The 26,644-nt window shown below is 37.3% G+C and overlaps 1 protein-coding gene across 11 annotated transcripts in view; it reads right to left on the reverse strand.

Moving 5' to 3' along the window:
* The window catches only part of LOC110451825 (thrombospondin type-1 domain-containing protein 7A-like), a 328,653-nt gene that overhangs the window by 126,678 nt on the left and 175,331 nt on the right, over positions 1-26,644 (reverse strand). For 10 of the 11 annotated variants that reach the window (XM_021500117.1, XM_021500108.1, XM_021500035.1 and 7 more), the window contains one exon: positions 10,817-10,891. The exons of the other annotated variant lie outside the window; for it this stretch is intronic. The gene's annotated coding sequence lies outside the window, so the exon portion shown is untranslated. The remainder of the gene's footprint in view (positions 1-10,816; positions 10,892-26,644) is intronic. 11 annotated transcript variants of the gene reach the window in all.

Genomic DNA, 26,644 nt, shown 5'->3' on the forward strand with positions numbered 1-26,644 from the left:
GTTGTATTACGTCACAAATAAACCCCGCCCCTAAGGACTAAGAGGTGTAGTTCATCACATTTATAATATCCCCAAGGACTTGAGGTTGTATTACATCACAAATAAACCCTGCCCCTAAGGACTAAGAGGTGTAGTTCATCACATTTATAATATCCCCAATGACTTGAGGTTGTATAACGTCACAAATAAACCCCGCCCCTAAGGACTAAAAGGTATAGTTCATCACATGTATATTGTCCCCAAGGTCTTGAGGTTGTATATACGTCACAAATAAACCCCACCCCTAAGGACTAAGAGGTGTAGTTCTTCACATTTATAATATCCCCAATGAATTGAGGTTGTATTACGTCACATATAACCCCCGCCCCTAAGGACTAAGAGGTGTAGTTCAACACATTTATAATATCCCCAAGGACTTGAGGTTACATCACAAATAAACCCCGCCCCCAAGGACTAAGAGGTGTAGTACATTACATTTATAATATCCCCAATGAATTGAGGTTGTATTACGTCACATATAAACCCCGCCCCTAAGGACTAAAAGGGATAGTTCATCACATGTATATTGACCCCAAGGTCTTGAGGTTGTATATACCTCCCAAATAAACCCCGCCTCTAAGGACTAAGATGTGTAGTACATTACGTTTATAATGTCCCCAAGGACTTGAGGTTGTATTACATCACAAATAAACCCCGCCCCTAGGGACTAAGAGGTGTAGTTCAACACATTTATAATATCCCCAATGAATTGAGGTTGTATTACGTCACATATAAACCCCGCCCCTCAGGACTAAGAGGTATAGTTCATCACATTTATAATATCCCTAAGGACTTGAGGTTGTATTACGTCACATATAAACCCCGCCCCTAAGGACTAAGAGGTATAGTTCATCACATTTATAATATCCCCAAGGACTTGATGTTGTATTACGTCACAAATAAACCCCGCCCCTAAGGACTAAGAGGTGTAGTTCATCACATTTATAATATCCCCAAGGACTTGAGGTTGTATTACGTCACAATTAAACCCCGCCCCTAAGGACTAAGAGGTGTAGTACATTACGTTTATAATATCCCCAAGGACTTGAGGTTGTATTACGTCACAAATAAACCCCGCCCCCAAGGACTAAGAGGTGTAGTACATTACTTGCAGTTTTGTTGATACATGTGCCTAAACCCCCCTGTGACATTCCTCGTTACCTTTAGGCAGTGATGTGTATTCCGTCTGGAAAATATCCAAACGGAAGGTCTCCCAGATCTAATATTGACTAGAAAGTCTTCACTATGCGCGTGTAGATCAAAGTTTAGGAACACTGGTCAGTCTTACAGTATTGACTAGAAAGTCTTCACTGTGCGCGAGTAGATCAAAGTTTAGGAACACTGGTCAGTCTTACAGTATTGACTAGAAAGTCTTCACTGTGCGCGAGTAGATCAAAGTTTAGGAACACTGGTCAGTCTTACATTGACTCCTGTGGGATCAGGCGTCATTAGCGTCAGAAGATATTGGACAGTATATTAGTCTAGGGAGGAAGGAGTCCATCAGGTAGTCGGGCTGAAATCTAATACTGTCTCGACTGCAACCAATATTACTACACAATCAATACTGCTAACAATCATAGACTTCTAAAAAGGTCAACACAGGGTTTTATTAACCTCAGCAAATTTGCATATTAACCAAAGATTTCCCAGGTTTATTGGTTTGAATAAATCATGTATTGAATGATTGCAAAAAAGGTTATAATGTTTTAATTATTTTCACAAGTTTAATATCTTCAGTTAAGTCAAATAGAATACTGTATGTATATGTATTGTATATACACATTTTCACTTCACCCTCCTAGAAGTAGAATGATGAAAATAGATTATATTGAATGCCATCAGTTTATGCAATCAAAATAGACATCTACTCTTATGAACTTATTCATTTCCATGTGAATTAGTGATTTAAGATGCCATCGATTAGACAATACCGAGTCAATCAGTTTCAACCATGTGACATGACAATTACTTCCTCAATCAGACCAATCACTGATGAAATTAATATCAGGTATCTATATAGGTTAGTATAGCAGTTATTCAGATGTCAGACTCGGAAGAGGTACAGGTAGTAAGCAGTCATTCAGATGTCAGGCTCGGGAGAGGTACAGGTAGTAAGCAGTCGTTCAGATTTCAGGCTCGGTAGAGGTACAGGTAGTAAGCAGTCATTCAGATGTCAGACTCGGGAGAGGGACAGGTAGTAAGCAGTCATTCAGATGTCAGGCTCAGGAGAGGTACAGGTAGTAAGCAGTCGTTCAGATGCCAGGCTCGGGAGAGGTACAGGTAGTAAGCAGTCGTTCAGATTTCAGGCTCGGTAGAGGTACAGGGAGTAAGCAGTCATTCAGATGTCTGACTCGGGAGAGGCAAGGGAGTAAGCAGCCTTCAGATGTCAGGCTCGGGAGAGGGACAGGTAGTAAGCAGTCGTTCAGATTTCAGGCTCGGGAGAGGTACAGGTAGTAAGCAGTCATTCAGATGTCTGACTCGGGAGAGGCAAGGTAGTAAGCAGCCTTCAGATGTCAGGCTCGGGAGAGGTACAGGGAGTAAGCAGTCATTCAGATGTCAGGCTCGGGAGCGGGACAGGTAGTAAGCAGTCATTCAGATGTCTGACTCGGGAGAGGCAAGGGAGTAAGCAGCCTTCAGATGTCAGGCTCGGGAGAGGTACAGGTAGTAAGCAGTCGTTCAGATGTCAGGCTCAGGATAGGTACAGGTAGTAAGCAGTCATTCAGATGTCTGACTCGGGAGAGGCAAGGCAGTAAGCAGCCTTCAGATGTCAGGCTCGGGAGAGGTACAGGTAGTAAGCAGACATTCAGATGTCAGGCTCGGGAGAGGTACAGGTAGTAAGCAGCCTTCAGATGTCAGGCTCGGGAGAGGTACAGGTAGTAAGCAGGCGTTCAGATGTCAGGCTCGGGAGAGGTACAGGGAGTAAGCAGTCGTTCAGATGTCAGGCTCGGGAGAGGTACAGGCAGTAAGCAGTCATTCAGATGTCAGGCTCGGGAGCGGGACAGGTAGTAAGCAGTCATTCAGATGTCAGGCTTGGGAGAGGTACAGGTAGTAAGCAGTCATTCAGAGGCTCGGGAAAGGTACAGGTAGTAAGCAGTCATTCAGATGTCTGACTCGGGAGAGGCAAGGGAGTAAGCAGCCTTCAGATGTCAGGCTCGGGAGAGGTACAGGTAGTAAGCAGTCATACAGATGTCAGACTCGGGAGAGGTACAGGTAGTAAGCAGTCGTTCAGATGTCAGACTTGGGAGAGGTGCAGGTAGTAAGCAGTCATTCAGATGTCAGGCTCAGGAGAGGTACAGGTAGTAAGCAGTCGTTCAGATGTCAGGCTCAGGAGAGGTACAGGTAGTAAGCAGTCGTTCAGATGTCAGACTTGGGAGAGGTGCAGGTAGTAAGCAGTCATTCAGATGTCAGGCTCTGGAGAGGTACAGGTAGTAAGCAGTCATTCAGAGGCTCGGGAAAGGTACAGGTAGTAAGCAGTCATTCAGATGTCAGTCTCGGGAGAGGTACAGGTAGTAAGCAGTCATTCAGATGTCAGACTTGGTAGAGGTACAGGTAGTTAGCCTAAGCTTCCTGAACCATCATTAATTCCTTATCTCCATGTCTGTTTTGCCATGTCGTAAGTAATTATCTCCACCTTATGATACAAAATATATGGTGAATTTTAGGATGTTGCACTGTCTACATATTGGATTGTTTAAGAATATAACTGTCTCGAACCGAATTTTCTGAAAAACAAAGGGATGCATACAAATTCCAGTTCTAAATCTTTTTATCGTAGCAGGCGGGGCACATTGAATGATGACCTCTGTTCCAAGAAACTGCAAGACATTTGTTTCGACTCACCAGTTAATGTTTATGTGCAGAGTTTTTCAACATACGCTCACAGGACCTCCGCACTTTTGCAGGATATCAGTCCTTGCCAGAGCTCCTGTATTGTAAAACACTTCATGTTTGATGGTTTAGTACCTTAAATTCTCTCCTTGTATCTAACCTGAATTACAATTCTACTGCATTACAGCTGTTTCAAATAATACATTAAATAAAGTGTAAATGGATGAATCTCCAATAGTACAGTGCCAGGCAAATTTTGGCTGGGGACACATTCCACTGAATGTAAAACATCTCGGGTAACACCACTGCGCAAACCAGCAGGGATCAGCTTACGGGCCTAATATATATTAATGTGCATTCTACTGTTAGATATGACACCAAGTTTGATATTTATGAGTCTGTAAACATACTGTTTGTAAATGTTCTGTTTGGGATGTAATGTTGTTTTGTTCATTGCCATAGAAGCCTATAGTAGACAATACTGGCTGATCCTTCAGCCCACATATACTGATGGTACAGGATTTGTTGTAATTTAAGTATTATGTATCACTCACCACCAATAGATAATTAATTTATTATTGACAACCTATTAAGATAAGCCAAGTCTGAAAGGGAATTTGTAAATAAAGTCTCTTTAAATTCTTAAAAAATCAATAGCTACAAGCTACTGTGAAATCAGATATTTTGGTGAGGCCAAATTTTTGTGGTTTCCAGACAATATACAATTTTGTATGTACATGAATTCTTGGATTATGAGTACCGACTCAATCAGAAAATTGCTTCATAAGAAACTTATAATTATTTGTGAACATATGAATTTATGGATGAAGATTACCCATGAAATCAACGAATATAAAAAAAAATACGAAAATGATCATGAGTGATTTCACAGTATCTGCTGTAAAATTTTGTTGTTTTAAAAATAAATATATTTCCACGCTTTTAATCTTTCAACAAATAAGCAAACACAATGAAAAAATAGTTATTGTTAGCAATAGTGGTAAGAGAAATGAGAATGATAATGAGAAATTTATTTTATATAAATGTTAAGACAGTGAAAACCGAGTTGGGCTAAATGACTAACAGTTTATAGTAAAGGAATTGATGTTATCAAAACATATGAACATCTACTCCATCACCAACTTTATAATGATGTAATAATTGACGCATCAAACAAAATAAGATGTAAATTACAGAGAGCTATATAATTGTAAAGCTCTTTGCTCATTAAATCCTCCTATCCCTACCACACACCCGGAGGAGGTAAGGAATGTGCAGCATGTTTAGGGTCAAGCTGCTCTGGTAGTCTGTACAAGTTCCTCCCCGCCCCAACCCTATAGGATGTCCTGTTGTATATTTGTCTTTACTTGTTCAAAGTTTAGTGTAATTTGGAAAACGTGTTTTACCAATTTGTTCCCGTACCGATGATAATCACCTATCAGTAAGGCATAAGAGTAGTGAGGAATCCCCAAGTTAATGCAGGAAGATTTTTTTGACTCGGACATAGGAGGGGGTCCTGCTATTTGTAAGACAATTCCCTTCCCCTTTATCAATCATTATCCTATCACACAAACACACACACAGATTCTGTAGCATGAACCTTGTTAGTATGGAAACTTAGGTTTGTGTACAGTAGAACCTTGTTAGTCTGGACACTTTGGTTTGTGTGTGCAGTAGAACCTTGTTAGTCTGGACACTTAGGTTTGTGTGCAGTAGAACCTTGTAAGTCTGGACACTTAGGTCTGTGTACAGTAGAACCTTGTTAGTCTGGACACTTTGTTCTGTGTTCAGTAGAACCTTGTTAGTGTGGACACTTAAATTTGTGTCCAGTAGAACCTTGTTGGTCTGGACACTTAGGTTTGTGTTCAGTAGAACCTTGTTAGTCTGGACACTTAGGTTTGTGTGTACAGTAGAACCTTGTTAGTCTGGGCACTTAGGTTTGTGTTCAGTAGAACCTTGTTAGTCTGGACACTTTGGTTTGTGTGTACAGTAGATCCTTGTTAGTCTGGACACTTTGGTCTGTGTTCAGTAGAACCTTGTTAGTGCGGACACTTAAATTTGCGCGCAGTAGAACCTTGTTGGTCTGGACACTTAGGTTTGTGTTCAGTAGAACCTTGTTAGTCTGGACACTTTGGTTTGTGTGTGCAGTAGAACCTTGTTAGTCTGGACACTTAGGTCTGTGTACAGTAGAACCATATTAGTCTGGTACACTTAGGTTTGTGTACAGTAGAACCTTGTTAGTCTGGACACTTAGGTTTGTGTACAGTAGAATGGACACTTATGTTTGTGTACAGTAGAACCTTGTTAGTCTGGACACTTTGTAACACTTGAAGTTGATCAGTGATGATGTTTCAGCAGTGAAAGAGGAGCAAGTAAGGTAATAATCCCATTACATAATCGAGAGGATTCAGGCTGTATTGTATTACATCATGAACTAATTAAGGGATTTACCCCCCCCCCCCCAAGGATATTAATATAAAACACACCAAATCATACACATCAAGTTTCTATAATCTCTCACCAGATCAGGCATATTATGATATATAACCAACCCACTGGGTAGGAGAGGTTGATGGGGAGGGGCAGTGTACTTTAAGGGAACGGGTTGTAGATTTATTCACCCATACATGTTTAAACTAGACTTGCCCCATCTTTGATTTGGTAAGGTTCAAATGTGACTTTAGGGATAAATGGTTTAAAAAAGGAAAGTGGCGGGGGAGGGCTTACCAATTATAAAGGACCTAGTGAACTTACCATCATGTAGAATTACATGTAATAGCACAAGGTATGTTGATTCCCATTCCTGTACACTTATGTCTATTAACTGTTCATAACAGTAACAGTACCACTTATTCGTATGGTCCTATATCACAGGTCACTGAAACCTTAGGGTTCTAACACAGGTCTTGATTGGTCATATTTATCGTAACGAGGTGACTTGGTAATCTGGATTATTATTTGTTTAGGGTTAAAAATCAATCAATCAACATCAATCATTATGTATCTGACAACATTCTGTCCATCTCATTACATCATGATTCAGATGACAGTAAATGTTGCTGTGCAGACGATGCAGGTTATAGATATACTGGTAATCATTCCATATCATTTGTTTTTTAATTGTAAGGAACATTTTCAATTTGATTGATATACCCCTAAGCACAGCTAGGGGAGATCCCTGTAACTAGGGGAGATCCTTGTAACTAGGGGAAACCACTAGGGGAGATCCCTTTTACCAGAGATAGAGGAGACTACAGCCACATCTAGAGGAGACCTTTAACACTTTGGAAATAGGAATATGCTAAGTTACAATATGATTTCTATCTGATATAGAATATAATGTAATTGGACAGGATACTCCCAGGGTAAAAAGTCTTGGATAAGATCTCTTCTGGAACAATTAAGTGCACTAGAACAGTTGGAGGGCCCTTTATACCTCATTAGATACTCCTAGGGGAAAAGCANCTATCTGATATAGAATATAATGTAATTGGACAGGATACTCCCAGGGGAAAAAGTCTTGGATAAGATCTCCTCTGGAACAATTAAGTGCACTGGAACCGTTGGAGGGCCCTTTATACCTCATTAGATTCTCCTAGGGGAAAAGCATCATAGTGGCACCATCGTTAGATAGGAGGGGGGTAGAGATAGCGATTGGGGAGGGGTAGACATCCTTGTAAAGTGATGAGGAAGTTACAATTCCTATCTAGTGTGAACACTAAATTAATTCTCAAATAAGATTACAGGTGACTAGTAAAATCTTAGGACACATTGTTCATCCAACTTTCCATATACATGTTGTTCACACTGTTCAGTGCCATGTAACATCCCTGCCTAACACAGGTTTGTTATATACGTGACCAAAGGCCTAAAGTTCGAATAAAACTTGAACTTGAAACTTGAACTTGAAATATATACCTAACTACAGTCACAGGTAAAACCTTAATTACTTATAGTGTAGAGATAACAGCACAGTTAAACTTTGACTGCTGCAGTGTTAAAATTTCTGTCTCCAAACACACAAGATTTACTGCAGTTTCACACACCAGGGATAATTTGAACCAAAGATAATATAAATGACTGTTGAATAATGCAACAATAATGTCCAATTTATCAAATTTTATAGCCAGAGTTTTGAGTTTGGATCTCACGGGGAATTTAAACCCCAATAACCAGCTGCAGCTGAACGACTTCACTTTATAATTGTCTGGATTACATTTGGAGATTGTCTGGATTACATTTGGAGATTGTCTGGATTACATTTGGAGATTGTCTAGATTACCCATTTTTCTCAGACGGAATAATGCGAGATTGATTTGTTTAACGAGATTGATTTGTTTAACGTTTAGTGTACTTTTACATAAAGGGAAGTTACAAAAAATACAACCCGGCGGGGGTACAGTATTATCTTAATTCTGATATAACTTTTATTCTTAACTGTTTTAGTTGTTTTCCCATTACCTCTGTTATTTATAACAAACTATTGATGTATCTGTTTATAATCTCTCTGGGAAATAGTTTTACTCACAATTGCTGAAAAAGCAAACCTGTCTAAACAAATATAAATCCTCATACATGCAGCAATATTAAAGCAGTTTGATATTTTAACTTGTTTTAAATTCAGAAATCAATTATCCACGTATTGTCTGTGACACCAGTGATTAAAACCACCTGTTACTTTGAGGTGATTTGTACTGCCCCTACAATCAGGAGGATTTGTTTTACTGTAGGTCTTATACTTCCAATTCATTACTACTAACTGCTATCTTTACTGTTTAGCAAAAATGTTGATAATTCCAGATATTGTCACATTGTTTACTGGCAATACAGTGCTTGCTGTGAAAAAGATTGATGTCAAATTCAGCAGACATTTTTGGGTAGAATGATCTTCTGATTGGAGGGACAGTCAAATGGACATCATCCACAAGAGGATATTCAAAGAAGGCCAATTATCACAAAGTATTGTTTTGTAGACAGGGCAAATACTGCAGATACTGACATGGTAGCTATAAGTATCTAATGACTTGCCAGTTTAAGAACACTACAACAAAACCATTCCCAGATCAAAGTGTTTCCCCTGGCAACGCAGAAGTCTGATTTTTGGTTGCCCCAAAACATTTGTTGCCTTCATGGCAACAACGGATTGTTTACACGTTAGTTCAGTGTATCGAAAGGCACCATTTATTACAGATTTCCAAGAGCTAAAGACACTCAGTCTGCAAGCACAGATCTGTTGATCCGATAAACGTTTGGTGCCGCTTGGCTGTGTTCCTACTTACATTGCATGCTTTCCAATGAGGCATTACAAGCATAATGGGCGGGTGTGAACGTAATCCTTACGTGATGATTAGAACAATACAGTCTACTTTATTCTGAAAAAGGATCAATCGATTATGAAAATCAATGATGAAAAATTGATTTGTGATTTCCTCATAATGTTTCACCGAGTTCTCCCATGCTGTGGAACTACAAAAGGTTTTCTGAAAGTAATCATAGGAATTTGTATATTGCTTGAAACTGATTGTAAAGACCCTCAAACTTTAAAGAGTAGCAACATGCAGTTTAAAAGTACTCAATTTCCCATAAATCTTGGCAATAATTTCACAGCCAATGAAACACCTGCGGCACTGTGAAATGTTTACACCACCGCAACTCATGGTATATTCTGTCTTTAAAAAGCCACTTGTTAATCTGTGATCAGGCACCACTCTCAGAACTCCGTGATTCTTCGACTAGATATAGCCTGCAACTTTACAACTAAACGAACTCACTTCAATGTGAGTTACTAAAAACAGCATCACAATATCTGAATGAAGTGTACCCACTTTTAAAACAGATGTAGCTGTTTGTGATAATTCATGGGCTTGCTGTGGTCAGAACATCAGCTACTAAAGAGAAAATCATTTCTGACTCTCTGAAATATTTCAGCTACTATCACAGGAATATTTCTTTGACATTTCTCGGGGAAAAGTTTTTTCTGATCTGCAACATAATAATGGAGTTCAATCAAGGACAAAACACAATGAATTTGTGAAATGTATTTTTGAATTGTGTATCATAAACTTCAATTCATTTCTAGAAATATACACCAGTCTACCACAAATTGAAAACAAGTAATTGAAAGCAGACGTCTTGTCGATGTCCCGACCCTTCAATCACAAGCTTTGAATGCTAACCAATAAGCCACTCATACAACTTCAAAACAATGTTTCCCATTTAACTGTTCCTCTGATGAGTTGAAGAATCAGGCATTTCCCATTTCTCATGGATTGGAAAGCTTAGCCAATGACAATGTGCTTACGTTCCGTACATAATCATTTCAACTATCAAATTCAACCCAAAGCATGTAATTCTCCTGATTGGTTTTTAAGGCTTTAGAGTACAAACTAATAATAAAAGTACAGTTAACAAGGAATTGTAAATCAATTTCCTGGCCTTTACAGTAATATGTTTCTTGTTTTACAATGAATACCAATATTTGTGAAACGACTATACAGACTAATCCGAGGTAGTTAATAATGATCTATCATCTCTTTGGCGAGTTTATTGGGCACTGGGGCATCAGGTTTTTGATAAATTTTGTAAGGGTCTATCTATCATGTCTGTAATATTAATTTCAGTCATGACTGGGTTTTTCTCTCTCAGAAACCACTTAACAACTAAACAACAAAACTGTTTTTTTATTTTTACTTTGAAGTCCAGCAGGCGATTTAAAGAATTAATCAGGCACAGAACTCCACCGTGGTTAACAAACCTCTGAATACATGAACCTCAGCAAGTATACACTTATTGTAACCATGATACCATCATAAGTACAGATAATAATTTGAAACTACTTCCATCTTCAGATACAGCATATAAAAATGAATGGAAGGGGAACAGTTACAACACACAACAAAACATGGATATTACAGAATAATAGGACGATAACACTTCTGTAGACTATTACCTTTAGAAGTAGTGGAGAATGTCTGTCTAACTCCATTCACTAATCACTCGGTAGAAAGTCAGCTAGAAGTATTTGCTGAAAGAAAACAGAATTCTTTATGAACATAATAGCACTACATCATACATAAGGAATAGAACACAAGCTTGGACTTGGAATAACCTGTTAACGACCTACAAACATAAGACTGGCATTTTGATGTGCTAGAAAGTTGGTGTGGAGCAACTAGGTACCAATTATAAACAAAGCTCATTATTTCTCACCTCACAACCCCAAAAATATTACTGATGGAGTTATCTTACCTTTTATCTAGGTCAAACAAGGTACTGATGTAAACACATAGGTCAACCATGTCACCCTGTAGAACACCAACTAGAATTGATGTCCCAGGCTAACTCACACCCTTCTACACTAAAATGGGTTAAAATACAAAGTCATTTCCTGGTACAAAATTACATAAAGGTAGACTTTATGCATTAAATTTTCATTCATTTTGAAGGAGTTGCCCAGACAATGGTTTTTAAAAGAATCACAATTGTTCTTTGAAATTAATGTATATCTAAAAGAAAAATTGAACAAAAGTACAAAGGTAAATACACACATAATTATGTGGTATTTAGGTACATATCATTTCGTTCAGCAGCAAGAAAATGTATCAGTAGCAATGATTTATTTTAAAATAAAGGGATGTAACTCTTCAAAATTATCTCTTAAGACATATTTTTATTTATTGGGGGAATCAGAAACTGTATCATGTGGTAAAATCTTAAAATATCTTGAATGTACTTGCATTAATCCTTATTTGACAAAATGATAGTGTAAAACGCAATAAGCTGTTTTAACAATGAATTCATTGAATAGGAACAAAACACAATTGCAAGAAGTAAAGAATTATTGGCAGGACACTTAAATCCATCACACAGGTATTTCCTTGCCATCCCTATAGTCACGCTCACAGCAGGCAAGCATACATCATGCTTATATAAAATAAACATTATCAGTCTTAGAATCACAGATGTAAATTAACGCTGACAGGTCTCAGTGATCAGCCATTACAGAGTGATAACAACATGTTAAACAGTTACTAATGAACACTTTGCTTAATTGAAACTAAACGTCTGCTCAGAGCTTGTGACGCCACTTAATAACTGTATCTCACAAAGATGTCCCTTCACTAGCACGGTATACAGCCACGACACACCAGAGCACACTCCTAGGCCTATAGATCTTTTACGATCATTACCTACCTAATAAAACACCAGTAACATTATATCATCTCTGCAACTAGGCTCAGATAGTGACAGTGTTTTACTGGTGTTTTACATGTAGTTTGATCTCCAGTTTTACAACCTACAGATAATTGTGATATTTGTCATTGGTTACCTCCAGGATCATACCATTAAACACAGTGAATTATAATGAAACAGTAACCAGACCATCAAACTCGCCACTAGTACTGTAAAACATACCAGTCCACAGTATGTACAGAAAAAATAATCTTACAACGAAGAAGTATTGCTACCCCTCTTTGTACAGGTTAAACTCGTAAGAACCTATTTCAGGAAAAAGGAATCCAAATTTACTTCATGATAAGTTGCATACTAAATAAAACTGATAAAGATTGTATATTCAGGAAATGTTCCACCAGAAACTCTTATCCAGAAATACAGCTGGGCAGCAAGTGTATGACCTTGAGTGAACTCTTGGCCTTGGTCAATGTTACCATGGAAACAGAGTAATAAATAAATACTCTAATGCTAAGGAAAGCACACTGCATTTCCTGACAAACACAATTCAAAGATGGTTTTGAGTAAGAAACCTTTCAAATTGCTAGTAAACCGATATGAGGTTATTAATAAGACAAATGTTAGGGAGCTCTGGTGCCAAACAGCAGACATTGTTTCTGTCATTATAGACCTCCTTTCCCAATATCTCTCTGTTCCAACTAATGACAACGGTAAACATTTCTTTAAAGTGCAATGGTCATCTGACCGTCATCAACAATTCTTGGTTTCACCAAATTTTTTAATGATTTTCCGCTGAATATCATGTGATTTCAATCACAGTTATTGATTTTCTGTTGAATATCATGTGATTTCAATCACAGCTAGTTGTTGATTTTCTGTTGAATATCATGTGATTTCAATCATAATTATTGATTTTCTGCTGAATATCATGTGATTTCAATCACAATTATTGATTTTCTGCTGAATATCATGTGATTTCAATCATAATATAATTATTGATTTTCTGCTGAATATCATGTGATTTCAATCACAGCTAGTTGTTGATTTTCTGTTGAATATCATGTGATTTCAATCATAATATAATTATTGATTCTCTGCTGAATATCATGTGATTTCAATCACAATTATTGATTTTCTGCTTTATATATCATGTGATTTCAATCAAAAACACTTTTTTTATATACGTGTCTTTTATATTTTCCATCAATCATACAAGTAAGATTCCATCATGGACTCTACAATTTAAAACAAAACAAATATGATTTTCATACATTTTTAAGATTTTAGTGCCTTTGTTAACATTTAGATAAATATTGTTCAGTAATATTAAAATTTAATCGCATTAAGCTTTATAATGAAGTGTGCAATCTGAAAGCTTTTAACCATTTCTTATATAATGAAATATTGTTAAACCTTATAGCCAATAACATAATTCAATCTCATTCAATATTATAAACACTGCTAACATATAGTGGTTATAAAGTTTATGAGATTACACTAACAAAGAGATTACAGTTACAAAGTGTAATCTGGTTAACCGTTTCACTGCTGTAAACCATAATGGGACTCATAAATATCAATGCATAGTAGAGTCTACTACTAAAGTTACATAGGGGTGAAAGGGTTCAGCCTTGTATAACCACTAACATGATGTTACCTTCTAACATAAAATCACCTTGTTAACTATACACTGTATAAGCACTGTTTTCATTGTTTTATCTTCCGCCTCTTACACTGATTTAGATACAAGGTGAGCAACAGTGTCATGCTGATTGAGTACAACAAGACATCAACGACAGGGTATGGCCATGATCATACAGAAAATGTAAAATTAGACATTATAAAAAAATAGGTATAATCAAAACTTTTTGGTGTAAACAAAAACATTGACCATGATTTTTATTTTTTGTATTAGATTTACACCTATACCTAGAACACCTGTTGGATACTTACTAACTGACCTTTACAATTCTAAGGAATACCCATCACCAATGAACTTTACACGGAGGCAAATGAACTTTGCAGACTACTAAAACCCCTTTACAGAGTCGAGTCCTGTTACTAATAGGACTAGCAGAAAAACGTGTTCACAAATTACTAGCCTCATTCCAGAACCTTTATCAACAGATTAGTTTGTGTTCTTGTTACAGAGCCTACACAACATGCTTTCCTCTTCATTCCGTAATAAAAAAAGGAATATCTCTATACACCTGAGAGATATCAGTGTAATTATCACTGCTTGTACTGCCGAAAAAATTCCCCAAACAACACCACGGGAACGAAGGGAATAAATATCTAAAGAGTCCATGTTGGTATCTCATCTGCAGAGATAGCCATTTTGGTATAAGCATTCAGCCACATATGTACGAACTATTTGTAAAATGGAAAATAAATTAATCTTTGGCAATCCCAGCTGATGTACCAAATAGAAAACATGAGTGAAATCTGGTAGGAAATCTACCTGGAACAAAATCTTCAAATGTAAAATATTAGATTAATGGGCTTAAACTGTTGTTAAAATATGTCTGCTTGTCACTCATGCCTGTGTGTGGGGAATTGATGGCCGAATCCTGGTGGGAAGGATCGGCCTTGTTGATTGCAGTGATTAACTGGTCATGGATAAGATCACTGGAAGTGAGAGCAGACAGTAAATATTGACACAGTTAGGTTTAATCTCACTAAGATAACAGATAGATTTTTATCTGACATCATGAGAAATTTGTATATTGGATTCCCTGATGGTACACAGTAATACACAGGGGTAAGATACGGGCAGATGTTTGTAGCAAATCCCTGAAAGTAGACATCTATAAACAAACTTCAATCTGCATCAGAGTTTTTGCTGATTTATGATAAAATACATTAGGCAGGTTGTGTCATGTTGATGTTTTGTTTAAGGCAATAAAGATACATCCACTTAACCCTGTTGGCATTACACCTTCACACCCACTCCCAACTTGCTTGATAAACAAATGTCATATGTTCAAGAATTTATCCTTTTTCTTTAAATTTCTGTTAAGTTGGTGCATGGGTCCAAGAAAACAATAATACTAAAACTTCAAAGAGCAGAACAACCTACTTTATAACATATTCACTCATCAAATGCTATGATCGGAGGTTAAGTAAGATCCATAGTGGTAATAGTAGAAAACAAAACTCATATCTTCCGTATCACAGCAAAGTTTCTTATCTAAAGAGCTATCGTGACAAAGGAACCATCCCCTGGCAGATCGATAACAGCAAATTTCCAACATTGGCAAACAACTGCGACAAGGTTGGAAATCTAGAGTCTGTCAGGACGAAAAGCCGATTTGCAAAAGTCATGTTACATTGCCACTAACAGTGCAATTACGGGGACCAATTTCTGTAAGCTTCGGTCCTCAAACACGCGAGACTTGTTCAAATATAACTGTTGGTTATTGGAGTGAAAGGAGCTGAGGATAGAAAACTTATAGATGTTCAGAGACCCAATAAGTTGTGACAATTTATAGACAATACAATAAATATAAAACACATTCCAGACCTAATACACAGACACGGAGTCACCAGTATTTATAACGACAGTTCATAGTGGGGGTTTAATGGCTGCCTGCTGGATATATCTCAGGAGGAGTGTGGTAGGCAGAATACCAATATCATTCTACCATATAAGTGAAATATAGAGGTTTTCAGCAGGAACACTAAGATTGATATCCTTATGTCTCTTTCCTAAAATAGGGCAAATAACATTTGTTTAAAGATATTTTCAGTAGCCTCAAGAATTAGGGGAAAATATAGTTATGTCTTCATCAGGTCTAATAATGTTTTCTGTAAAAGTTGCTGTGGCTGGATTCTGGTGTTATGCATGGGGAAATGTATACAATATTTCTTACAACTGTACATGTATTTATCTGGCAAGGTATACAGAATTATAAAGTTGTATTCTACTACCAGGTTGTTCAGAGTCGATTGGCCCTAATTGTGACAGGATTTGGTGTAAACAGACTCAGCGAATCATGATCAGATACAACCTGAGTATGAATCATGATTCCGATCTACCAAGGATTATTACGTACAACCTGACTATAAATCATGATTCCGATCTACCAACGATTATAAGGTACAACCTGACTATAAATCATGATTCCGTTCTACCAACGATTATTAGGTACAACCTGACTATAAATCATGATTCCGATCTACCAACGATTGTTACGTACAACCAGACTATAAATCAGGATTCTGATCTACCAACGATTATTGGTGGGTAGAACCTGACTATAAATCATAATTCCAATCTACCAACGATTATTAGGTACAACCTGACTATAAATCATGATTCAGATCTACCAACGATTATAAGCTACAACCTGACTATATATCATGATTCCGATCTACAAGCGATTATTACGTACAGACCTGACTATAAATCATGATCCCGATCTCCAACCGATTATTACGTACAACCTGACAATAAATCATGATTCCGTTCTACCAACGATTATAAGCTACAACCTGACTATATATCATGATTCCGATCTCCCAACGATTGTTACGTCCAACCAGACTATAAATCAGGATCCCGATCTACAACCGATTATTACGTACAACCTGACTATAAATCATGATCCCGATCTACAACCGATTATTACGTACAAACCTGACTATAAATCATGATTCCGATCTACCAACGATTATTACGTACAAACCTGACTATAAATCATGATTCCGATCTACCAATGATTATTAGGTATGACCTGAATATGACTCATGATTACGATCTACGAATAATTATTAGGTACAATCCGAGTATAAATCATGATTCGGATCTACCAACAATTATTACTTACAACCCGAGTATGAATCATGATTCGAATCTACCAATGATTATTAGGTACAACCTGAATAAGAATCATGATCCTGATTTATGAATGATGATTAGGTACAAACTGATTATAAATCACAGGGGTATCATTAGGGTTAAAGTTTGGTGTATCCAAAACAAAGTTGGCAGTTAACTGCATTCACCCCTATATATCTGGACTTGCCAAGTCCTTGATTTGGTAAGGTTCAAATGTGACTTTAGGGGTGAATGGGAAAATTTCAGTAAATTTTATAGTAACTCATAACCTTTTTTTTTCATGAAAGTACCAGGTGAAATATCTCAAGTTAGAGAGTATTTCTACCAGTTACTGGCTATAAATGAAACCTCTGGAATTTAGATTAGGTATCACATAAATGGAGTTAAAAAACGAACAACAATCTTACTCTGTTCTTCTGAGTATATACTGCTTTTTAAAACATAACCTGTGCGACACCAATTGCCGTCCGAGACAAAATTTCAAATGAAAAAGTTTCGACTCCTCCGTCTTCCCAAACATTACATGATTGTTGGAACATCTCAAAAGTTGGACATTTTGTCTTTTAATTCAATGACAAAAAACAAATTAAGCTTCAAAAAGAAAAAAGAAAAAAATCAAATTTCAATCTCTGGAACACGAAATTCATTGATAACATAAAATTGTAAAGATGTTGAGTTGAAGCAGTCTGTCAGGGGAGACAGTGTGGCAGGATTGGAAAGGAGTTCCTACAGGAAGTACTGCCATCGTAAATACATCACGGATCACAGCTGTTTTATGACCACATCATAATCTACTACCCATAAAGCTTGAAGGATCGATAATTCAAAACATTTTGAAGAGTTTGACATTGTCAGAGTTCTGTAAAAACAGGGAGTTTTGTTGTTGTTTTGTCCTGTTCTTGACAAGTTCCCTTCTTAATGCTACGCTTCTGAAACAAAACGATGGACATTCTCTTTTCTGATTTGTGTTATCCGTGACTCCATAATGTATTTGTTTAGTAAAGGAAGGTATCTTGCAGGATATATCTGTAAAATCTTACTCCTTGTTTTTCACTAAAGAATTTACATTTACAAACCTATAGATAAACAAGAAAACTCCCAACACAACCCAATAGATAAACAATAAATCTACGAGCACTACCCATTGATAAACAATAATTCTCCTAGCACTACCCATAGATATAACTAGAAAGTCCTAACAAATCTCGTTACACATTGATGTCAAATTTGATCACTGGCTTAAACACAAGATAGCATGACTAAATGCAATATCTTGAATCCTAGTCCCACAAAAAAGTTAATCCCTTTTAAATTGATTTCTCAAGGTTCCATTTTTTCTTCTAATGTTGTAATATACATAATCCTGAAATGCATTGAAGGACAAAACTATTTAAACTCCCTCAATTGGACATTTATATAAGTTTGATTACTATACATTCCATAACATCAATGAGTACATGCATGGATTCTGATGGAAACCAGTACAGCAGGGTAATAGGCTTTTATACAGTGGTCTACAGTGGCTGTTAACAACGACATCTAAGCAGAAACTATACCCAGTACTGGAATTATCATTCATAAGTTTCTTGGACAATTTGAAAGTTCATCAAAGGTACGTCCTGAAACTCTCAAATCTAATAGTTGATATTACATAAACATCTTGTTGTAATTATTAATCACTGATCAGATGCTGTTGGATGCAGAAATAGACAAAAGTAATTTCTAAACTCAATCTAAATATCTTAAGTAAGTATCATACTAGGATTATTTCTCCATAGGCTTCCATTTAGGATAAAGGTCAACATTGACATTCCCACATAAAAATAGGTTACCTACTATAAATCCAATTCACTATCACCTTTTATTATCCCCAGAATAATGTTAAAATCATGTTCGTTTTCTTAAGTAGTTGAATGTTACACTTCATAGTGTTCCCGCAGTGAATAAACATTGAATTAGTATTGGTCATTCTAAAAAACAATTGCAGCAAACAGGGATAACAATTGTAGAGGCTTCCAGTGCATCCTGTAACATAATACATTGGTCTATAAATAGCCTATAGTGTCTAGATGTTACAACATCCAACCAGGCACCAATCTCCAACGGATTTCAAAATACATTCAAGATCTCTCGGAAATTTTCTGCCGATCAAATTACCTGTATTCGTTTAATGAGTGAAGATGAGTTTTGGATTATTAGTCTTTCCTTTGCTCATCATGGCTTGGTTTTGACTAACAGGTGAAGGTCATCCAGCCTAGCTTTGATTGACAGGTGAGGGTCAGTAACCTACAATAAATTTTACAGCTGTGCAGTGATTGAGCCTCCCCTGGACCATTGACTGAGGAAGACCAGCTCTCCAATAACTAGGAATTGTAGTTATCTCATTAGTGAGACAGGTAAAACAGCTTGATAGATAGACATGTGGGCAAATCATCTAACCCCACACACCACGATCATGTAACAGCTCTGCTGATTGGTTAATGAACCATCTTCAAGACATCTGTCAATGAACCATATAAAACAACCTCACTGAATGGTCAGTTCATTATGTAAAATCTCTTGATGACCCATCACAACTATGACTGCCGGTTGAATGGTCAATGAATCATGTGCTCTGAGTGAAAAGTATCTGAGGTAACATGCTTAGTGATAGGTCGGTGAACTATAAGGGACACAAACTGTTCACACCTGGTCCTGTGACTAGCTGTTAGCCAATCACACAACAGCTGTGTTGATTGGTCCACACCTGGTCCTTTGGTCAGCTGTTAGCCAATCACGAAAAAAGTAACATTGATTGGTAAACACCTGGTCCTGTGACTAGCTGTTAGCCAATCTCACCACAGCTGTGTTTCAGCTGTTAGCCAATCACGAAAAAAAGTAACATTGATTGGTAACACCTGGTCCTGTGACTAGCTGTTAGCCAATCACACAACAGCTGTGTTGATTGGTCCACACCTGGTCCTTTGGTCAGCTGTTAGCCAATCACGAAAAAAAGTTACATTGATTGGTAAACACCTGGTCCTGTGACTAGATGTTAGCCAATCACATAACATGTACAGCTATGCTGATTGGCCATTAGATCATGTAGAAATAACTTGTTCAAGGTCATCTTCCACAGTTGTCGAATCCACTGTAGCTGGTCACAAGCCCCTGTCGAAAAAGGAAGAGTAAGGGGGCTACCATCTGACAGTCATTCCTGTCAGCCACCTACAGATATAACATCATTACATCTCAACTTGTATATTGAGGGTCCCAAGTCATGTTATAACTGGAAGAGGGACCTAAAGCATGAAAACCAAACCCACCCAGAGCTGACTGGTCAGTTACCTTGTATAACAGGAATGTCTACAAGGTCAAGTGTTCAGTACTGGTGAGATGGTAAAACACTAATTGTATAACCTGAGAGGACCTATCAAAACATCTGTAGATGCCAACCTTACAGCTAATTTGATTCGTTAATGACCCTTCTATCAGGAAAGATGATTGGTTGACCAGGGATAACCTGTCAAAACATGATGTGAACATATCCAATTTATGTAAAAGTAGGTACATGTATACATGTAATGGCCAAGTATTCGGATGAACCTTGAAACTTGAAATGTACTGTTACCTAATTAGTTCGCAGGATAGCCAATTACCACCATTTTGAGTATGCCAGTCTTAACTCAAAACTATTTAATGCATTTTTATGATTAGGTAGTATCTTACTTGATATATCTCTGAAATTGGCAATAGAATTAAACAAAAATAATGTATGCTGCGGACTGGTATAAAATATGAACAAAAGACCATAGCTTTGTTTACAGTAGGTACAAGTGCCAAATTCAGCAAGTGACATTCCACTTTCCCAGCCTACACAAATATGGGAAATTTGGTTAAAGTAGGTATATCACTTTAACTCATTAGTTCTGACCAGTTCTGGTCAGCGATAGTCATCACTGGAGGATGAACTGGTACATTTTCATTCCTCTGTTAATTTACACAGACATAATCACAAATGTAACACAGACTCGATAATACATAAGTGTGTTATACTGAGAATTTCATAAAGACCTGAGTCATTCATTCACTATTACCCGCTATTAACACTGTAAGACTAGGGGTTGGATTGAAGGTCAAATAGACAGTCAATGAAGTAGCTAGGTCACAGTGTTCAGTGGCTATTACCGTCTGATTTGATGTTCAATATCTATTTGCTTTGATAATAACAACTTAAATTGTTTTTTATAAGCAAGAAGAACATTTTAACTCATTTACCCTTGAAGACACTTTTGAACTCCTCTGATTCAAAGGTTGGGAAAGTTCATTATGAAATTTCAGGGGTGAATGAGTTAAACCTGTTTCCCAAGGTAGTAAAAACAAATAAAACATTAACGTGTAACTGTTGTAATTTCTATTCACTAGATGTTTCATTGGTTTGTAATACATGGACACTGTACCATCTTATAGGACAGTCTCGGGTGTCGTATGAAAGGATGTCACTGAAGCATAGTAAAGTATAATAGATTATTTAGGACGCTCATTAAACCGCTATAGAGTTACACATGTGTAGGTTCTGCTTTGTCATAAAGTATGATAACAAGTCAAACAGCATTAGGGAAAATTGTGTTCTCATAAATAGCAAACACATGACGACAGCTGTTTAAAATTTTATGACAAACCTCACGAAGAAAAGATTCTCATATGAAAACAACTGTACACCAGCACTATACCAGTCTGCAGCCAAAACAACTGTACACTACCAGTCTGCAGCCAAAACAACTGTACACTACCAGTCTGCAGCCAAAACAACTGTACACTAGCTACCGGTCTGCAGCCAAGAGCATAAATTCTGAGAAAACTTTCGGCAGACTATCAGAGCATAGGTCTACAAGGAAAATGTCAGTGGCCATAATGGACTCTCTAAGCTTAGGTCTAGAGACTATCAGTAGCGATGATAGACACACAATGCATTTAAGTACCATTTGTGTCTTTTTTACTTATTATTTTCTCTGATCTTCACCTGTTCTTTGTATGGTAGCTATTAATAAACTCAGCAGGTTTTGTCACACAGACCTCTCTGACAGTAAATCGGTTCTATTAACTGTCTCTCGCAGATTTCCCTATAATCATACTCGGCTGGGCTGTAAGTGAAGTGCTATCAGCTATTATTAGGTTAGTCATATCCTAAAAAATGACCTCAGTGGACGATATTTTACAATGCCATCATGATCATGCCTCACCATGTAACACCATTGGCTGTTGTAATATATAGTCATATAACTAAAATGTTGACCTTCAACTAAAGGTATGCACAATGCCATGGCAACATCTGGTCACCTTCCATTATTACAAACTAGCTATTGCAGCAATTTTATAGGTCAAAATTATTTCAATGAAATGTCTTGTAATATAGCTTCTCTAGACTCAGTAAATCTCAAATAAACCATTAGCATAGTACATAAACTGAACCAATTATTACACACAATAATACCTTCTGTTGGACCACTAGATGCCTCAGCCAAATTCAGTTGCCAACTTGAATCCCAGTTGTTTAATACAAAGTGTATCAGAGGTCCTAGAGCTAGGTCATCATGAAACCTTAACCACATGTATTGTTGGATCTACTACCAGTGGTTATCAGTAGATAATAACTGGTTATCAGTAGATACTACCAGTTGTCAGTGGATACTATCAGTTGTAAGTAGATAATAACTGGTTGTCAGTAGATACTACCAGTTGTCAGTGGATGCTACCGGTTGTCAGTATACTAACTGGTTGTCAGTGGATAATACCAGTTGTCAGTGGATACTACCAGTTGTCAGTGGATACTACCAGGTATGAGTGGATACTAGAATCTATTAACAACCAGATTAAGTATCATCTAATAACTGGGTAGTATCCACAGACAACCAGGTAGTGTATACTGACAATGAGATTATTCCACTTATAACCAGGTCGTGTTTACTAACAACTGGTAGTATCCAATGACAACCAGGTACCTGCTGGTTGTCAGTAGATACTGCCTGGTTGTCAGTGGCTGCTGGTGACAGACATTACAGTACAACCTGTTGTTTTTTTCGCTAATCTGGTTAATCCTTTCAATGAACACTTCCCACCTTACTTCCACTGTCAGGTTACTGTCAGGTTACTTCCACTGTCAGGTTACTTCCACTGTCAGGTTACTGTCGGGTTACTTCCACTGTCAGGTTACTTCCACTGTCAGGTTACTGTCGGGTTACTTCCACTGTCAGGTTCAGTGGTGATTGAAGTATCAAATACATCTCTTGTCATTTAGGCAGAAAATAGCTATCAAGGCTGATACAATTGGCACAAGATCCTGTCCTGAAGGAATGAGGTGACAATACTGAGCAGTGCCCAAGAGACCACGTCACACCTCGCACCCTTACATCAGCATCAGTGTCCTTTCTCTGCCACGTTAGGCCCTAACACCATAATACCATGGTAACGAGAACTTCTCAAAGACTGCTTTAAAAGGGTTTGTATTGAGTTTGCTGAAGTGCAGTACATTAATTTGATTTAAAATACATAGCTGCCATAGGTGCGATAATAATTTATGAGATGCCATTGAAATTTAAATAGTTTGAGATATAGTACCACTTAAGAGGTGCAAAACTCCATTTTGGGGAAGAGTACAGAGTCTTGAGTTGTCTACAGAGCTACCTGACATGACAGACCTGATCACATTTTAACATCCTCCTGGTATGGACAGATCTGACGGGATAGTGACATTCGACCCAAGTGTCAACCTTCACGTTGAACTAATGTTACAGAAACCACACATCACCAGGAAAAGCCTAATATCAGCAATTCTTGCATAATAATACTTACAATGTGAATCGTGTTTAACATCAGGAACCGTTAATGTCAGGAGTGCGTAAACCTTTGGAACAATGCCTGACAAGATTGCATACTGGAATATTTATCAAATTCGACTTTTATGTGAGATTCAGTTTCCATTGTTGAAGTGGCCCTTGAATTATGACCTCTGAAACTCTTAAGTGAGTTCAAGTAAAAAGGCCAAGTTATTGGAAGAATAAAAACCCAGTAACATGATAATATGTATGTTAACAATTATGCAACGGTGCCAACGAGTTCCTGTTTTACCATTTTACATCTGATTTAAACTTGTTTTGTTTGAATTCATATAGTGTAACCGAAATTTCCTTACATATTCCGAACATTTGAATTACCCAACACTTTCCTAGATCCTACAGACGTAGCCTCACTTATACCTACTTTTCTATTGAGTGTCTCAGAGTATTGTTATTGAATTACCCAACACTTTCCTAGATCCTACAGATGTAGACTCACTTATACCTACTTTTCTATTGAGTGTCTCAGAGCTTTGTTATTGAATTACCCAACACTTTCCTAGATCCTACAGACGTAGACTCACTTATACCTACTTTTCTATTGAGTGTCTCAGAGCTTTGTTATTGAATTACCCAACACTTTCCTAGATCCTACAGACGTAGCCTCACTTATACCTACTTTTCTATTGAGTGTCTCAGAGCTTTGTTATTGAATTACCCAACACTTTCCTAGATCCTACAGACGTAGCCTCACTTATACCTACTTTTCTATTGAGTGTCTCAGAGCTTTGTTATTGAATTACCCAACACTTTCCTAGATCCTACAGACGTAGCCTCACTTATACCTACTTTTCTATTGAGTGTCTCAGAGCTTTGTTATTGAATTACCCAACACTTTCCTAGATCCTACAGACGTAGCCTCACTTATACCTACTTTTCTATTGAGTGTCTCAGAGCTTTGTTATTGAATTACCCAACACTTTCCTAGATCCTACAGACGTAGCCTCACTTATACCTACTTTTCTATTGAGTGTCTCAGAGCTTTGTTATTGAATTACCCAACACTTTCCTAGATCCTACAGACGTAGCCTCACTTATACCTACTTTTCTATTGAGTGTCTCAGAGCTTTGTTATTGAATTACCCAACACTTTCCTAGATCCTACAGACGTAGCCTCACTTATACCTACTTTTCTATTGAGTGTCTCAGAGCTTTGTTATTGAATTACCCAACACTTTCCTAGATCCTACAGACGTAGCCTCACTTATACCTACTTTTCTATTGAGTGTCTCAGAGCTTTGTTATTGAATTACCCAACACTTTCCTAGATCCTACAGACGTAGCCTCACTTATACCTACTTTTCTATTGAGTGTCTCAGAGCTTTGTTATTGAATTACCCAACACTTTCCTAGATCCTACAGACGTAGCCTCACTTATACCTACTTTTCTATTGAGTGTCTCAGAGCTTTGTTATTGAATTACCCAACACTTTCCTAGATCCTACAGACGTAGACTCACTTATACCTACTTTTCTATTGAGTGTCTCAGAGCTTTGTTATTGAATTACCCAACACTTTCCTAGATCCTACAGACGTAGCCTCACTTATACCTACTTTTCTATTGAGTGTCTCAGAGCTTTGTTATTGTCTTGTCAACTTTGAAAAATTCAAAAAAGAAAACAGTTCTACCAAATTGATTATGCTGCCACCGTAGCTATATTTGGTATTGTGTTATACTGATGATATTGTAATTTTTTGGTAACACAAAAACTATCAATTTTACTATTTTTTTTATTAAATATTGTAATGAACCTCTCCATAAAAGTCACAGGATATTTGTCCTTGAAATAATTTTAGACATACTTGTAATGTTCATCTTGTACAATTTTGATTAATATAAGATATACTTTAATGGAATCATAACAGTATTAACCTGCAATTTCTAATGGGTGTGTGAAAAGTATGTTCTGATGGACATGTGAACAATATTTTATCTGACATATACATAATACGGTAAAGGAGATCTAAGAACTTTCTTTCAACATAATTCTAATTCTTATGGTCATTCCTGTATTTAAATTTACAATTAGCAATGAAATATTCTGTTCAAAAGCTTGCATGAAATACACTTTTGACTTTTACTGTCCTCTGTTCTATTAAAACACATGTACAGCAAAAAATGCTGTGTATAACTCCTACAGAAGAGCCTATGTAGAAAGTTTATACTTGAATTAGTAGCCACAGGAAGCTGAGCCATGAATGTCCATCACAGCTGCATTTATAGGATGGTGAATAATGTGCCGTTCCTGTTGATAGGATCTCAGTGGGATATAATAATATCCCCATCAAACTGTATATTCATCAACTTCCTTGGTGGCATCAGCTGACCACTGGTCAAACTTTGGCCAGAGTAGTTTTTATTACACATCAGTGGTCAGGATCTTCTCTCCTTTTATCACATTCCTAACACCAAACACAACAAGCACTCCAACCCCACTAGCCTATCATACATGAACAGCTGTTAAAACAAAGGATTTGTTAGCTTTAAAATTTGAAATCAAACATGAAATTTCTATTTTCACATGCAACCATTCCATAGATTTCTTAATTACATTTCCATCACTTTAAACAGATAGAAAACTGAACACAATTACGACCAAAAATTAATTTCATTTTTTTTTTTTAAATATGACATCAAAGATTTGATGAGTTGACAAGGCTGAGAAACAATGCTTTTTGATGCCTTTGACATTTACTCCATGTTCTTCAGTAATCCTCCTCACACCTGGACTGGTTAAGTAAGGAACCTTTACCCCCTCTCAAACACACCCAGTACCCCTCCCTCATCTCCCCAAGCTGTCAAACATCTGACATGGCAGGAACCTTAACCCCATCTCAAACACACCCAGTACCCCTCCCTCATCTCCCC

The sequence above is a fragment of the Mizuhopecten yessoensis genome, unplaced genomic scaffold, assembly GCF_002113885.1.
Source record: "Mizuhopecten yessoensis strain PY_sf001 unplaced genomic scaffold, ASM211388v2 scaffold673, whole genome shotgun sequence".
Classification (NCBI taxonomy): Eukaryota; Metazoa; Mollusca; class Bivalvia; order Pectinida; family Pectinidae; genus Mizuhopecten; species Mizuhopecten yessoensis.